Consider the following 17,693-nt stretch of genomic DNA (forward strand, 5'->3'; position numbering starts at 1 on the left):
GCTCTATCAGCAACGTTCCAGCCTGTCGCCTAGAGATTGCAGTAGGCCCCCGGTTCTCCGGGACTCTTTTTCTCTCTTTCTTTTTTCTCTGCCTTGTTTGATATAGTAGTTGTAGTTATATTGTATCATATTGTGTCTCGTATTTAGTAAAATAATTTCTTTCCTTAGATTGCTGCCGTTGTTTTTGTTCATTTCTCCCCTTCTAGGGGCAGCAGCCTCTATCACGGATAAATCTAGATAACCCGATTACACATGTGACACCTCATATATTAGTAATTCCCAGGTGCTCATATTGATTTGGCTACTGCTTGCCACCCCTAGCAGAGTGGCGTCCAGCATTCTAAGGTACAGCTGGACTGATGTGGGAATGCCAGCTAACAAAGAGCACATTTGCAAAAGAAGAGTGCGTTGCAACATCTGACTCAGATCTGCAGAGGCCATTAATCCACAGTCATTTTATGCTAAGCTTCTTAATTCAAAATACACACTAGGACAGATGGAGAAGAAAGGCTAGGAAACAAAAAAGCCTCCGGTATTGACTGCGGTGCTGCAGACAAAGCCTCCTACCTGGTGATATTGCTGTCTCACTAAATGTATTTTTCAGCTTAGTGTTTGCTAAACAAAAACAGAGGCTCTTTTATTTAGGAACTCATTCCACTGAGCTTTGTGTTCACAAGGCCTAAGGATGCTGTTGATGTCCTGGGCAGCATTTTCTCTGCCTCAGAGGAAATTGCTCTAATGTAAAAGGTTGGGTACATGCTATTCCAGAGCTCATAATAGCTGTCATGCTGGCTCACACAAGCACAGCACTATCACTGAAATAATTGTCTTGAAAGCTTAATAGGTAATGGAGACCACACTCAAATGTGTTAGATACTCCTGCATTATCAGTGCAGACACTTTGATCAGAATTTTGGTTGCAACAAATGGAAATGGAATTGAAATTTCCCATTCTGGACATTTATACTCCTGCAGGTTTGTTTTCCTTTATACTTAATAATTCCCCTTTCTCTGACACCTAGGCATATAAATGTTGTGGATTTAGTGTAGTTTTATAAAGGCCCGACTATTTCTTCCCAGCTGCTGTTCTGAGGAGGCCACGCATTTGTTCACATACTGCTCAGCAGATGGTTCCAGCCTGCAGCAGGTAACACCTCCCAGCTGTTGTATCCTCCAGCGCTTCTCCCAGGAATCATTTGGTCTCTTCAGAGGCTATTTGTGGTAATGTTCACCCATACAGGAATGAAAAGCTTGTCTGATTGCAACAGACACAGCAGGAGATAGCAAAATCTAAAACAAAACCTGTACTGTATTCTACAAGCAGTTGCGAGCTGGTACCCTCAGTTATGCTAGTGTGAATTGCAGAAATTGTTGGATTCCATAGCATCTATTTTATCCTTTCTCCTATTTGGAAGAAAGAATGGTATTTTTGGCACTGGATTTGTAACTTGAAATATAGGGTCCTTAGTTCACCTTGAGCAGGAATAGGTTACTTCATTCTTCCTCTTCTGGTCTATGTAACCCAGTTTTAACATCTACGAAATGTGAGAGCATAGCTCATATTTCCCACTCCTTTTCCAGTTTCTTCCTCCTTTCCCAGTTCACAACAGCTAGCAATGACCAGGATGGCACCTTCTCTGCTGCACAATGGTCGCAGATGAAAAACAAAGTGAAGCCATCACATTTCTCACGTGTTGCTGCCTGGTTTTGTATCACAGTGGGTTACAGTCACTATGGGTCAGATTCAGAGCATGCTATCCTCTCCAGTATCTTCCTCCTAAGATCTAGCACGAGGTCTTATGCATCATTTTTAGCTTCAGCAAAACAAGTTTGCCTTTCTGATTTCTAATGCTTCTAATGGTCCCCAGGGATGTGGTAAGTGCCCTGCCATCCCGCGTTCTGCAGCTGCCTGTTATGACTAACTCCAGTTTCGTACGGCTCTCTCTGGCTTCCTTTGTGCAATACTTTGTTGAAGTTGGAGAGTTATATTACTTCTTATTGGCATGAGTTTACATCTCCAGAACCCCATACGTTGTCTAAGACTAATCCAATTCATTCCTTGCTGACAGGAATATGGGAGGGACTGTCACGTGCCAGTCTGAGATGTGATTTCATGCAGTCTCTCCTCAAAAATGCAAAGCCAAGCAAATGTGTTACAGAACAAAGATATTTTAAAGATTGTGGCTGTTGGGAAAGCTTTGCATCATAGCACAAAATCTTCTCCTCCAACATCAGAGTACATGAAAAAACCCAAACTTCCTTAGAAGGGGACTTTCTAGATGACATCTCTTACGTGGTCCATGGTGTACTTGCTTCTCTTGAGGAACCATACATGGGCAGAAGACCTAGAGGCACCTGAAGTATCCCTGCCTCGAGGAACTGCTGATACCAACAAGCTTTTACACCAAGTACAAGTTTCATAACACACAAAACTGGTATAAAAGCAGCACTTCCTCTCTCCTAGCTGCTGGAGCACACTTGTGCATGGAGGTCTGAGTGACTGTATCCCATGTGTTGCTGCTTTTGGTTTGCGTCAGGTGTGACATTGATTTCATTCAGGTGTTTAATGCATCACATCTTAAAGCACAGATTGGAAAGGAATGCTTTGGGTGAAATGCTCTCTTTCTCTTATCTCTCAGATACCAAAATGCTGTTTTCTACCACATGAAAACCACACTTATTTGACAGTTGAGAAGATAATCTCTGTCTATAGGTAGAGAGAGGATGTTTAGCACTTTGTAACCATGCAGCCAGCAGTCACCTGAAAATGGCAGGGAAAACATAAGAGTGCAGGATGATCTATGTGAACACCTCTGTGTGGGCAATTCTCTGCTCTCTGAGTAGGCAGGGCACTCACACAAACATTTCTGAGCACTTTCTGAAGAGGTGAACTGGAGATCTGATGGGTACAAGGTGCCTCTCTGCCTTGCACCTGGTTTGCAATGGAGGTATGATGGGAGCCAGGTGTACTCCTACTACAGACACAGAAAGCTCTGCTGCAGCACAGAAGAAACTGCTATGCAAAACAGATATTCAAATACCTTTAGTAACCTTATATATTTATTTATTCCTCACTTATTTGTAGTCCAAGATGCAGAAGTCACTATGTTGGGCTTTGTTGAACTCTGTGCTGTTTCTTATATAGATTATTTTACAGTACACTTACACTTTGTTGAGTATCATGAGATACCCTGCTTGTCCATTTCTCCAGTCTGTCAAGGTCCCTCTGAATGGCAGCACACCCATCTGATGTTTGAAATGCTTCTCCCAGTTTCATATCAACTGCAAACTTGCTGAGGGTGTAATCTCAGCATCATCCAGGTCATTAACAAACAACATTGGTGTTGGCCCCAGCATCAGTCCCTGAGGTACACTGATACTTACTGGCCTCCAGTTGGACTTCATGTTGCTGATTAGAGTCCAGGAGTCCAGCCAGTTTTCAATCCCTTTCACAGTCCACTTGTGTTGTCCATCATCTATCCACTTGTTGACAAGGATGCTGTGGGAGACAGCACTGAATGCCTCGCTTACATCAAGAACAACATCCACTGTTCTCCTTTTCCACTGAGCAAGCTTACTTCTTGTAGGTGTACATGGTGGCATTGTTACCTGTTTCTTAGGTGTAGGCCTGCTTGGAGTTCCCTGCAAGCGCTGTGGGATGTGAATAGAGGCAGGTCAATTGAGAGGGAATTAGTCCCCAGTAGTGTGAATGGGAACTACCCCAGACCAGTTATCACACAGACACCAAAATCAGCATAGACGTAGCCTAAGGGTGGGAAGCTCTGAATCTCCATCAGATGTTTCTGGATCTCTCCCTTGGCATTAAGAGACTTATCTGTAAAACAGGGGTACCAGAATTCTGTGGAGCAAGTTTCCCTTTTTGTGTTCCAGGCTAACATTTCCACAATTCCTCAACCACCAAAAGGATAAAAACTGCCCGTGTTTTCCTCTGAAAGCTTTTCAAATGTACAACCCCTACATTCTACATAGTAGAGATAAGTAAAAACAGATTCAAATTATCTCTCAAAGCTCGGAGGATAGCTAAGTTCTCTATGTGAAGTAAGGGGGTGGGCTTTAATTTCCACATTGCTATTCATTTCCTGGGTGCTGTTGGAATAGATTATTTTTTTTCCACTGTGGCATATTATAAAGACAGAATTGAAGTTCAGTTTTGTATAATGAGACAGAACAGGTTTTTGTCTCCTGTATTTTCAGTCAAACGAAGAGCAGAAATTACAAGAATGCTCATGGGACACGCTATTGGTTTCGGGGATAGCACCGACAACGAACAAAGCTAGAACTGCTTAGGAGAAGATTTGCAATTTATTTATTTTTTTTCCTTCATATTTAAACTGAGCCTGATTATTTTTCTGTTCTTATTTATTTATTTAAATGCCCAGATATAGGCAGGAGAAATTGTTTTTCACCCAGAGTTTCGTGTTATGGTAGAAAATGATGCAGTGGTTCTTTTTACCTTCCAGTATTTTACACCATTCTAAAACCACATCTAAATCGAAAGAATATCTCGGTTTTTGAAAGAGGAAATGTTTGCAACTGCCAATTTTTAATCCACTGGTGCGGGAAGCCAACAAAAGCTGTGCAAAAGAATTCTCCTCGTGTTTACATTTATTGAATTGAGTTTATTCAACCACCAACATACCAACTACTTCCCCAGAAATCTGCATGAGAGGAAATACAATTAGTATTAGAACAAGGCTGGATTTGCCATACGAAGAGCTTGGGTACCTGGAGACTAATTTTTCTCAAAACAGTTAATTTCACAATCATTTTTGAGATTCCATTTTGCATGTGGTTTGAGAGAGTATGTTAGAGTTCTTTGGAGCTCAGAGAGCAATTACATTTGACATGTTGCAGAATGAATAGTGTACCCATTGGAACAGAAAATGATTCTGTTTGGAAGCACACTTGGCCCATGATTCATAAAAATACCAATAAGTTGCTGTGTGTTATGTGAGGTTTGGAAATTACTGTTATATTGCCCCTAATGTTTAAAGAATGCCTCTTGATTTTAAAGTACAAGTAAGAATTATGGAGGTTTGAAGCAACAATTTTACTAGCCTTGACAGTAGCCTTAGGAAGGTGCAGTCACAAAGGTCAGAGTCTCTTGACCTTTATAAGCATTTCTGATTGTGATAGAGCCAGTGCACTTATCTTTGATTCAGAAGAAGCTGTCAGTACATGAACTCCCCTCTGACTCGTGGATACTATGTGCACAAGCAAACCACAGCCTTCCAGTGCTTACATTGTGAAGCTACATCTGCATGGTATTGTATGATTGTGACTCTGTTTTGTACATTAAATGTTTCAAAATTACTTTTCTGTAAGAAGTAGAAACTACTGCAATTTGTAATTGTTTCCTGAAGTACTGCCAAAGGCCACTTAAAAATGAACCAAGTTCTGAAGTCTTCTATCCATCTTTTCTTCAGCAAATTCAGTGTTTTTACCCTTTATTCTTTTATTTATGTCTTAAATTATTTATTTATTGATTCATTTATTTCAGTGGGGTTTGGAACTTAAGTTTGAGTTTGCCAAATCATAGAAACACAGTGCATTCATTCATGGGAAGGACTCGTGAAATTGGACCAATATTTCAAAGAAATTATGAAGTTAGAATCTCGGTTGTTTTAACCACCAAAATGGAAAGATTATAACAAAGTACTTGGGAAAAAAGGTGAAAGAGGATTAAATTGAAAGTACTGTTTTGGTAAACGCTGAGTATTTCATGCCATGTGGTTGGGATTGATGGAGTGTAAGACTTACGCAAAGAAATCTAAGTAGCTCAGCATCTGACATGAGGATTAAGAAAAACATGAGGTTGGATGTAGACACATTAATAGGAAATTTACAGCACTGGGTACAGATAGAGGCAGTTTCAGATAACGTAGTGTCCAAAACTTGGCCTTTCCAGGTTCTAGAATTGTGTTTGCCTGGGAATTAGACCAACTTATGCTGCCAAAGAACCTTGTCCTCATGGTAGGAGTTGTTGGAAGTCAGCAGGAATTTACAGCAGTGTTTTCAGTAAGTAGAAACCAAATATTATTCATCAGAAATTTACAGATGGTACATAGGACACCAAGAGGATTTAATATGCTACAGGTAAGTGCTTGCACAGCCATAATGCTGCAACCGCTCTCTAGTTATCTATTCTCTCTGTTGGCACACCAATATATTGCCTGGTCACCAGGAAAGACAAAATGGATTTCACGGCCTCCTTCTGCAAAGGTGCCTTCTCTAAACAGTGAGAGGAAGAGGAATGGCTATGGTGCAAATCTGAGCAGTTCTGACCTCATCCTGCAAACAGTGATGGCACACACCAGATTACTATGAGACACTGAAGGTCACGTGAAACTACCTACCTGCCTTTGTGGGTCTTTCAAAGGGATTTGATGAAGGTGGGTGCTATTGCTCTTGTGTGGTGCACAGAGCTGAGCCGTGAGGGAGAATGAAATAGCAAGTAGTTGTTCTGAAAGTGTATCCCTTGGCTATCCAATCATCTCTGAAGACCTCAGGGATTAGATTTGAGAAAGCGTTGCTTAATTAGCTCATCAGGCTCACTGAACCTGGAAGCAATAGGGTTTTAATTCACTTTTCATAATATACTTTGCTTTTATGAACCTTATGTGAAGCACTCACTCTGTAAATAAATTATATTTGCCTTCTTTTTTCTTATTCTCCTCACACTGGTCCCTTTTAATACTCACTTGAGTTGCATTTGAGAAGTGAATAATCACAAACAGGAAAGACCAAAGCTCTTTAATTTAAACAAGCCTTATTCTGGAGCAGCAAATTTAGTTTCATCTCAACAAAACAAGACTAAGCAGTCTTTGGAGGCATTCTTATTAATATAGGAAAAAGGTTATTAAATCATTATTTTCTGTCTGCCCTAGTATCTAGGGACTATCTAAAGATACAAGGTTAACTCAATGATATATCAGTCAGGTATCTGCAGCTGGGACTTAAGTGGAATTCAAGGCACTTCTCCAGAGAGCAGTGAAATACTGTGCAGAGATGTCTCTGCTCATGATGTCTGAGAGAATCTGGTTGTTGGAAGCAAGGCAGAAAAACAAACATGACCGTGTTATTGTATGATGAGGCTGCCTAGAGGCAGAGGATTACTCACTGCAGTTAGCCTCAGTCCTGGTAAGGAACTTTGCCCATCAGGGAAACTTGTGATGCTGGAGCACTTTGCCTGAGATATCTGTTACTGCTGGTATAACTCTTTCATACCTGCAATTCACCACCTCTGTTGGATTTAGGCATTAGGCTGCCATACCCTTGAAAGCAGAAGGGTGCCCAGACTACGTGCTGCCGAATTCTCTCCAGTAGCAGATGGAACCAATGCAGGTATTGAAAGGACATCCAGCCCCAACCACCCAGGAGGGGCTGCTTGCTAAGCTTTCAGCTGGAGGATGTGACTGAAATGTCCTTCTTCTGCCCCCTCTGGAGCTGGGATTTTATAGAATCTTAGAATCATTGAAGCTGGAAAAGACCACTAAAATCATCCAGTCCAACCACCGAATTGATGACAGCAGCATTTCTAAAAAGTAGTGAAATCTCTAGGCTACTGGATCAAGCTGTATTGTTTTGAGAGTTCACTCAACATTGTGACGGGCTATTAAATATCACTGCGCTAAGGACAGCCTTGTATTCAGAGTACTCACCTGAGAAGTCAGGGATCTGACAATCTAATGATATTTGTTTGGTTTGCACATAAAATGGAAGAGCTTCAAGCATAGAAAGAGAAAAATCCACTGTAGAGTTTCTTAGACTCCTCGGGGATTGCAGCAGGCACAATGCCTGAACCCAGCACTCACAAACTCAAGGCTAATGCTGCATCTTCCTATTACTCTGTGGGGTCTGCATCTCTACATTTATTAAAAATGACCCAAACCAAAGTGAAGTGAAACAAAGATTTGTTTCAGGTTAAGCAAAACCCCTCATTCAAATCAAATCCATGTTTGCTGATTTTTCTTTAAACGACATATTAGTTTTTACAGGATCTTTTTTCTCTGTTTCATTCAATAAATCAAAACATCAGTTGCTCACACAGCCAGTTTCTTTGACAAGATACATGTAGGCTGAAGGGCTGGGGAGCAAGAACAGGATATTGTTGCCTTGTTTTCAGTTGGTTATGAAATTGGGCAACACTTCTGTTCAGGAAATCCAGTTCTCTCCTGGATTTCAAACGTTGCTTCTCAAAATTCTATGCTGTGGATGGATATCAACCATTTCTCTTTAGCAAGTGTGTGCCAGAAGAGTCTTACAGAAGATGTACTCTCCATTTTTACATGCTCCAATACATTCAGAAAGAGAGCTCAGGATTAAAATGCTCCCATAAAAAAGGACACATATTAAGTTCCTTATGGAATCATGTACCAAGAGCTACGTTTAAATTAAGATTTCAAGATTAAAAAGAACTTGTTTGTTTCATGTGCTTTCACAAAACCAGCAGGCTCTGCATTGTGTGTCCAGCATCAGGAAGGAGCAGCTTTCACTCCAGGCTTTCCACTAGGACCCAACCTCCATCTGCTGTGGGAGTTTTTATCAGCCTCAGAACAAAGCAAACCCCTTTTGAACTCTAAGAATCTTCTCCAGGATAGAAGAGTCCCAAAGTTTCACTTCACAGCATATTAATACAGGGGAAGAAGATTCCTTAGTCTCTTTAAATGTTGTGTTTCTGTTGGAAGTTTCCAAAGGAAATCAACCTGAGAGGAATACTGAGGACAGAAAGTAAAACTGGGTTAAAAAAGAAGATGAACAAAGTTATCAGCGACTGAAAATAAGACCTTGTAATAGCAAATCTGAGGATATTTTTAGATGCATGCACTGCTAACTATGGAGCTCATCAAAACAAGAGTCTGTTTCATCCCTCTTGTGTTTTTGATGGTTCATGTGAGATGTGACCAATTCTGCAGTCAGAAAAAATGAAGCCTCTTGTGAGATGGTCGCAGCAATGGGCAACATTTCTGTTCAGGAAATGTCGGCTCTTCCTATCACTGTGAAGCAGAATCCACCAAGCGTTGGATTGTTCACCCACTAATAGGGAATGTGAGCTGGGTTTAGACCGTCATGAGACAGGTTAGTTTTACCCTACTGATGATGTGTCGTTGCACTAGTAACATAACATCAAGTGCATCTTTGGAGTAAACCTTAGGTAGGCAGTTAAATATTCAGTTAAATATTCAGATGGAATACATTCAGGATTACAGCTGTCTGTGGAAAACGAGTACAATCGACCTAAAATGCTGGAAGAGGCTTTTCATTTCTCTTTTCATATTTTGTTCAAAAATATTAAAGCGATTCGGAGAAAATAATTCAAGCTTGTAGAAATCTGTACTGAAAGAAAAGAAAATCACGTAACAGCTGTAGCTGAAACAATACTTTTGACGTAGAACACTTCTGGGATAATTAAGCTAAATATTCTGACTGTGCGTGTGCCTCTAGGCAAACCCTTAATCATCTGTTTTTTTGTTACTGTAGGGGTAGTTATTTATGGTAATTTGCCAGTGATGAGTGGAAAACAGTGGTGCTAATCTTCATCTTCCTTCCCTGTTCTGCCAGGCGTGCTGAAATGCAGATAACACACTCTAGTGTATTAATCTTGTGAAAGGATTTATGGCCACTGTTCTTACTGATGCTAATGGAGATAACGTACATTCACAAATCTTGCAAGCCTCCAGATGGTAGCCTGCTTTCTAGCAGAAGATTTGATTGGATAATATTGAGAAATGTACAATTATTTGCTACTAACTGGAGGTTCCCTGGATAACCCATGTAAGTAAGCATAACTAAGTTATGAAGTATGGCAAGGGTTTCTCTGCATGGTTCAAATTCCACAATAGCAGGCCTATTCCAGCGAGAGGGTAACATCCCAACCTGGCACCCTGGTCTATTCTTTGTGAGGCAGGCCATGGGAAGCAATAGGGACAAACAGATCTCTCTGGCAGCAGGCTAAGCAACTGTCAAGAGATTACAGCAGATCCTTGCTATCTGCTCATCCATATGCAAACTCATGCACACTTTTCCTGCCCTACTTGAAGATGCTCTCATGAGGAAAGTACTGAACTCTAATCTCAGGAGTGATGTGTCCTGGCCCAGGCCGTACTGCAGCCCATCCCCTGTGCCATCGTGGCAGTGGCTTTTCCTGCCCTGGCCTGACCCGCTGCTAACAACCTAACATCACTGTGTGACCGGCACTGTCTGGGCTGAAGCCAGGGCACAGAGAGTGTGCTAACTCAAGTTATGGCAAATAATGGTATGCATTGTGATACACTGGCTAAATACAGTCGTCCGAACAGAGAAAAATATGCCTCTGTGCTTTCCATTCTAACACAGGAAATTGGGAATAGGTATTGAGATCGCTGAAAACATAATCAGTTTGTGTTTGTGACTCACTGAATGTGAGCAGAGTGAAGTGCTGCATTTCAGCAATGGTGACAGTGACCATGGGTCATCTCCACTGATGCAGGTTTTGAGAAGCGCAGCATACAGAATTGTGTTCATCACTGGCAAAAATGCGTTGCTAGTGGCAGTAACCATGTTGAAAAATGTTTTGTGGCTGAGAATTTGCTCTATCAAGTAGCGCTGTTGTGCTATTTGTACCTGCTGTAGTTTCCATGCTAATACAACAGGAGGCATTACTTTCAAAGCAACCTGTGCATATGTATATTCCTCTTCACAGTGCATCCCAGGCAAGCCAAAAGGTTGGACACCCATTGCTTAGAGTATCCTGGGTTGGAAGGTCCTGAAGTAGAGTCTCCGCAGATGCCTGAACCTCTAGTGCATCCAGGTGTGGACCTTGTACATTGCAAATACACTGCATAAGGCAGTTGGACTGCTGTGAAACCCACAGCTTTATCTGCTTCTTCTTCAGGCAGATAAGAGGATCAACAAATATTTTTGATTCAGCCACTAAGCAGTGTCTCTATAGCAATACTTTTCAACATCTGTAAGCCTAATTAATTTCTTAAGTATATAGTTTCTTATGCTAATTTGTTGTAACAAATAAAACTGTGATCCAGTGTTGTCTCTGGAAAGAATTCTGCTGAAATTGCAAAGAGAGCAGAAAAGAAGTGTTCTAAGTGTATGTGTTAATTACTATTTCTATTCATTAGTCCTTGAATAACCAAACCTTTGGAGCTTTAAAGTGGCTAGCTAGGAACTTTAACAGATGCGGTGAGAAGTTTTCTCATCACTTTATCCCAAGGCAAAGTTCTTTAGTGCTGCTGCGATGCAGTTTTCTTGGCAAATATAAGGCAATTTTCTTTGAGCAAAATGAGGATTTTTTGGCATAAGGAGTATTCCAGCTGGCAACTTTCAGAATCTTCACAACATCTGAGGAAGAAAACTGAAACGGGAAAAGAAAGCTGAGGCATCTGACACCACGCATGGCCTTTGCTTATGGGCTTTATTTGGGGGATAATGGACTTCTCCCCCAGCTCTATGGCACAGTTCATCTATTACTCATACTGAACCCATTTTTTAAGGCCAGATGGGGCTAATGACAGCTCTATACTTTTATAGCAGTCCACCTGCATACATCCATCTTTCCACTAGGCAAAACACTATCGTGGGATACAGAAAAGCAACGATACATTCAGCTGTGATTCATATTTTTGTGTAGATATGTAGTTTTGTAATCACCTTTGCATACGGCTCTTCCCTTAAGATGCAAAGTGTGGCCAATGCATGCATGTGAACCACAGACAGCTTTTGAGTAGAATTCATTTCAGGAGAACAGCCTGAGAGGTTGCCAGATCTAGTACTTATCTTGTGAGCACCATCCCATCAGAGCCAAAATTAGGTGCTTTCAGAGGTTGATTCACCCTCAGCTGTAGAGGGCTGTGCCTGTGCCTTCTGCTGACTCCCAAGGGAACATCACCAACTCTCTGTCCAACAGCTAATAGCAATGGCTGAAGTTTGGTCCACTGTTCCTCTAATCTGAGGGTTAAACCGAAATATCAGTCTCTCATATATTAGGGCTGTTTCTTTGTACATATTTTTTTTGCATTTGAATCTGCTTTTGTCTCTTATTCCTCCCACATCTAGGCACAGGCTTAGTTTTGACTGGTTGGAGGCTGGAGCCAAACAACTGATGGTGACAATCAATAAAGATTATTGCTGAGGGTGCAGTCATAAAACTGCATCACTAGAAAGAAAAAGTAGAGGTTGTAGACATTAAAATTCATGTTTATGGAATGTTTGCCAAAAAATAATTTATTAGACAAGTAACACTGGTCCAATTTTCCTGATAATTCTTTGTTTATATCATCCAGCATTCCTTCACTTATGGTGGTGATATATCACTTATTACTTTAGGACTATGCCAGCAAATAAGAAGACCATTTTAAGTACTAACAGGACCTCTGGGACACAAAACACTGTCTAAATACTTTGAATTCACCCTGCTTTAGAAACATAAAATAAATCACAAACTAATCAGATTCCTCACTGAAAAGCTGCCTGCAAACCATACGTATTTTTGAATCTAGTTTCTCAAAAATCTCCTCCTTATTTGAACAACCTTTTCCAGTGATTCTTTTCTAATCTTAGACGCAGCAACAAATCGAGCACAGTAATTTTATTCCTAACATGCATTAAAAGAATTCTAGCAATGTTAAAATTATAAACATACATTTTCAAGCATGTGTTTTGTTACCTGTGCACATCTGAAATAGGCAAAGCGATACAGGTATAGAACATTAACAAGAGAAGAAAGAACCCTCAGTATCATTCAAGCATCTGGAGAACCAATTATTCTTTCAACCGATGATGTCATCCTCCTAGTACAAAGTGTTGAGGGGGGCCAGGGGATAAAGCAATAACTCATCTCATGATCTTTATAATTTTTCAATGGTCTGGTTTGTCAGATTTGTAATTGCTATTACTGTACGTGTGCCTGAAACTGATGTGAAGACACATTTTAGGAAAAAAAAACAGCATACACTCTTGATATGTCGTGGACCTCAGGTGGAAACATTTGAGTAACTGCCTGTGCCCCACTGGGCTGACCTGAATAGTACAGTTCTGGCTGCTCTGGCAGAGCTCTATGTGTGAGTGTGCCACTTTGCTTGTGGGGAGAGAGTTTCTATACAGCTCTGACCCAGTGGGCATTTCTGTCCTACCTGTTTTCTGCACCTAAACCCACCACCATGCATTACTATGTAAAAAAGATAATGCAGCCATCCAGCAAAAGCCCCGAGACTCAATAGAAGCAATAGGAAGGCTATAAATGTGAAAGGACGACAATTTACAGCATGTAAAAACTATACAAATATGAGAACAGAACACTCATAAAATGTGACAGTTGAAGACTAAATGGAAAATAAGAGGGTGGAAGAAGAATTGAAGCATGCTTTGCAAAGCAGGACAGAAAATAATTTAAGTAGTTCAAAAGCAGGAATCCAGAAAGGAAGCTGATGAATAAAGTCTAAAAGGGACACTCAGAGATAGGGATAGAATAGAGAAGCACAGTGTATTCTTTGCATCAGTCTTCACCAGATAGAGATTCCTTGACAAACAGCTCAGAAGACCTACACTGAGTTGAGATGAAGATAGAGAGCATTAGCCTAAGCAGGCAAGGTAGACAACAATGAGTCACGAGAACTAGATGATGTGGATTTGAAGACACTGAATAACTCCCAGTTAAGTTAGGGGACAATAGGCCAGAGTTTGTGAGTTGTTACAGTCACTGGTCTTGTGGATATCCAGTGAAGATCTTCTCCACAACATGGCTCTGAAAGGGGAACTACCAGTGACTCTGACTTCCATCCCCAGCAAGAAGGAAAACCACAATGCAGAAGAGTCTCTGTGATTCTGCATCTCTTGAGCTGGTGGTACCCTGGGTGGGTGGTAGGAAATGTGGATAAGGAGGATACTCATACTTCACAGAATCATTGAATCACTGAATGTCTTGTGTTGGAAGGGACCTGAAAGATCATCCAGTTCCAACACCTTTGCCACGGGCAGGGGTGCTTCCTACCAGCTGAAGCTGCCCAGAGCCCCAGCCTTGAACACCTCCAGGAATGGGGCATCCACAACCCCTCTGGGCAGCCTGTGCCAGTGCCTCACCACCTTCTGAGTAAAGAGCTTCCTCCCAACATCTAATCTAAATTTCCCCTCTTTTAGTACTAGAAGGCTGCAATGAAACCTTCCCGGAGCTTTCTCTTTTCCAAGCTAAACAAGACAAACTCTTTCAGTCTTCGTTCATAGGAGAGGTGCTCCAGCCTTCTCACTATCTTCATGACCCTTCTCTGGACATACTCCAACAGCTCCACATCCTTCTCATACTGGGGGCCTCAGGCCAGGATGCAGTACTCCAGATGGGGCCTCATGAGGGCAGAGTGGAGGGGACAATATCCCCCCTCTCCCTGCTGGCCACTCCTCTCTTGATGCAGTCCAGGACACTGTTGACTTTATGGGCTTCAAGTGCACACTGCTGGCTCATTCTCAGCTTTTTGTCCATTAGGACCCCCAAGTCCTTCTCCACTGGGCTGCTCTCAATGAGTTCTTCTCGCTGTAATTGTATCTGGGATTGCCCTGATGCAAGTGCAACACTTTGTTGAATCTCATTAGGTTCTTGTGTGCCCACTTTTTGAGCCTGTCCAGGTCCCTCCGGATGGCTCATCCATCCCCTCTGTTCAGTCAGCTGCATCACTCAGGTTGGTGCTATCAGCAAACTTGCTGAGAGTGCATTTGATCCTACTGGATTCAAACAGGAATTCAGCAGATGCATAGATAACAGCACCAGAACAGGTACCACATTAGGTCTCGATATCAGATGATGGGGAAGTATGATAGAAAAAGACCACAGAAAGTGGCCCATATTCTGTTCTCCCGTTCTCTTGAAATAAGGTCTTCTACTGTCGTTGCTGTAGCTAGGTCAGATACTGTTCTTATCTATGTCCCTCTATAAAATACAAGTATATTTATTTATTAAGATTTATTCTCATTCTAAAATCCTTAGCAGTATTTTTGTCCTTTCAAAACATCAGAGTTCTGAAAGAGTGCTTGTTTAAAATATAGAAGTTTAAAATCTCACCCAGGAGCTGAGAGTTGTGTGGGGAAGAGTTTATTTTTTAATGAAAGCAGGACTGTCACCCATATATAAATTAGCGCAAGCAGAAAATGAGAAACCTGGGGCAAATTTAACTGCATGTGTCTAAGATCTGAAGCCCACAATGAAAGTGGCAATTTGGACTGCACGCGGGGGTTGTAACATGTCACCTGTGATTACAGCCGTCATGCAGCTGATGGAGCTCTTTGAGGCATGATTTGTCTTCACCTGCACAAAGTTCACAAAGCTGACCTAACGCCCACCTCCCATCAACTGACCTGCTAGGTACTTCAAATTCTGTAGCTAGTACTTGTTTCTACTGTTAAGTGGGGACATCCAAAAATCGTGCCCTGAAATATGTTTTGAAGCTGCAGTCGTTCATTTTTTCCTTTTCATTTTTTCGTTCCCACAAGACTTCTCCCATCGCAGGTGTTTTCTGATTTCTACTGAAAGGGAGATTGATGTTTGGACTAGCTGCTGAATGGCGTCATGATGTAATGCTGTTGAGAAACAAATGTTATTTGCACAGACGTACTTCTAGCACTGTATGTGTGGTATTACTGTATGCATTACCGTATACAGATATTTCCCAATCTTCCCAACCTTGACTGTCAGTCAGCTCTGCTGGAAACCTCTAACTATTGCAGTTAATAGATGTTCATATAGAGAAAAATCCAGGCAATCGTGGCTTGATCTGAGTTCTTCCACTGTGTCTGCATATGTATTCCTGTGTGTGAGACCACTTACTGCTACTCATCTGTATTTGTTGGGCAAAATGAGGTAACGTGGATTCACAGATGACAAAAATGTGCCTCTACACATACAGGTTTTAGTTATACAATAGCTGTTTTCCATTTTTTTCTTTCATATCCTGATCCGAAACTTGTTAAATCGCTATTAGAAAGCACTACATGGCAAATATAATCCTTACAGCTGTGTGTCCTAGATGCTTTTATGATGAAGAAATAACAGGAATATGAAATGAAGGCATTCTGTTAAAATGAGCTGCTTATTTATTATAAATCTCCACATTCTACTGGGGGAGCTGACAAACCAGCAGGGACTCAGAAAATCAGGGAATGCTGGTCCTCGTAGGAGACATCCTTCTTGTCCAGAAGACTCCTAAAAAACTGACAGGACAGAAGACTGTTCTTGACAGCTCCTACTTTGGAGATCAAGACAGCTAAGGTAGGTTTTCACGGTTAGAAGGTATAGGAAAAACATTAATGCTGAGCTTGCTCATCTTCATTGCAACAGAAGAAGGACGTAAAATCAAACTATTAGCACTGGCATACAGACAATTTAGAGGAATTTAAAGTATCCTGGGAAAAAAAAAAACAACCACAAAACAACCCCACCTTTAAATTATGTTCAGAAGCATTTATTCCACTCCTGATGTAAAGGATGCTCACTGTCTTTTGATAAGACACTATAATGAAGGACCTTGTAGGACAATGCCTTCAATTTTACAAGAGTTTGATGATTCTACCAGGCTCTGACAGGGGTTCCAGAAATGCTGACAAAAGATCTCTGTACCTTGCATGGCCCTGTATGGTCCCTGAGCAAATATGGCTCAGAGATCATGCCAAGTGTTCAGAGCCTCTCCCTAAATATGTGGAGGCAGCCTCTACCTCTAGGCTGCTGAGATGTTTGTGACAAACTTGTCACAACACAATCACAGAATCACTTAGATAAAAAAAATCCTTCAAGATCACCAAGTCCCACCATCAACCCGAAGTATGAAGCCCCATCACCAAACCATTCCATTAGTGCCAATAATGTCCAATCTAAACTTCCTATGGTACAACTTAAGGTCACCCCCCCTTCAGTGCAACCTCCTTTCGGGCACTTGTGGAGAGTGATGAGGTCTTTTCCCAGCCTGCTCTTCTGCAGTCATTCCTTGTATTCTAGTCCCATCCCCAGCTTTGTTGTTATCTCCATGTGCTTGAGCAACTCAATACCCTTCCTGCAATGAGTCATCTCTGCAAGTTATCTTCTGAACAGCCTTCATCTGGTCCCTTCCTGGCACCAGCAGTAGTATGAGTTCTCACTGAAGTTCTCTGCCTACCTCTGCCTACCTGCTGGGACGTTTATCCCCTCATCACAAAAGAGTTGATGCATCTTAGATGGAAGAATGGCCTCTATTGGAACAGCCTGTCCTCAGCAACAGATTGGTGCCAAGCTGGGGCAGGATCAGCCCTACCATCTGCCCTGACATCTCTAGGAGCAGTTGCTGAATGCTGCCCAAACAGGCCTCTTGCCTAATCATCACATCCCTCCCAGTGCTGCGTCAGGCTCCCAGCTGCCTGACATCCCACCCAAACTCCTTTCAATCTTCTGTACTTACAGTTTAATAAAGGTAACAACAGCCTTTTGCCTTAGGCCATCTCTGTAAGTCAAGAAAGAGTGCCCTGATCTTGTACATAGTGCTGTAGATTGCCTCCATTCTCTCTCAGGTTTGGTTAGTTTATTTGTTTCAGTTTTCCTCTGCAGCTTTCAGCTAGTATCAGGTGGGGGATACCAGATCAGCTCAGTCTGACCAAGGATCTGAACCAGTATGGCACAGCTGGAACAAGTTCTCTTTTTTGCAGCACAGCAGCAGCATGTTAGCTTTCAA

Source organism: Excalfactoria chinensis, chromosome 1, assembly GCF_039878825.1.
Source record: "Excalfactoria chinensis isolate bCotChi1 chromosome 1, bCotChi1.hap2, whole genome shotgun sequence".
Lineage (NCBI taxonomy): Eukaryota > Metazoa > Chordata > Aves > Galliformes > Phasianidae > Excalfactoria > Excalfactoria chinensis.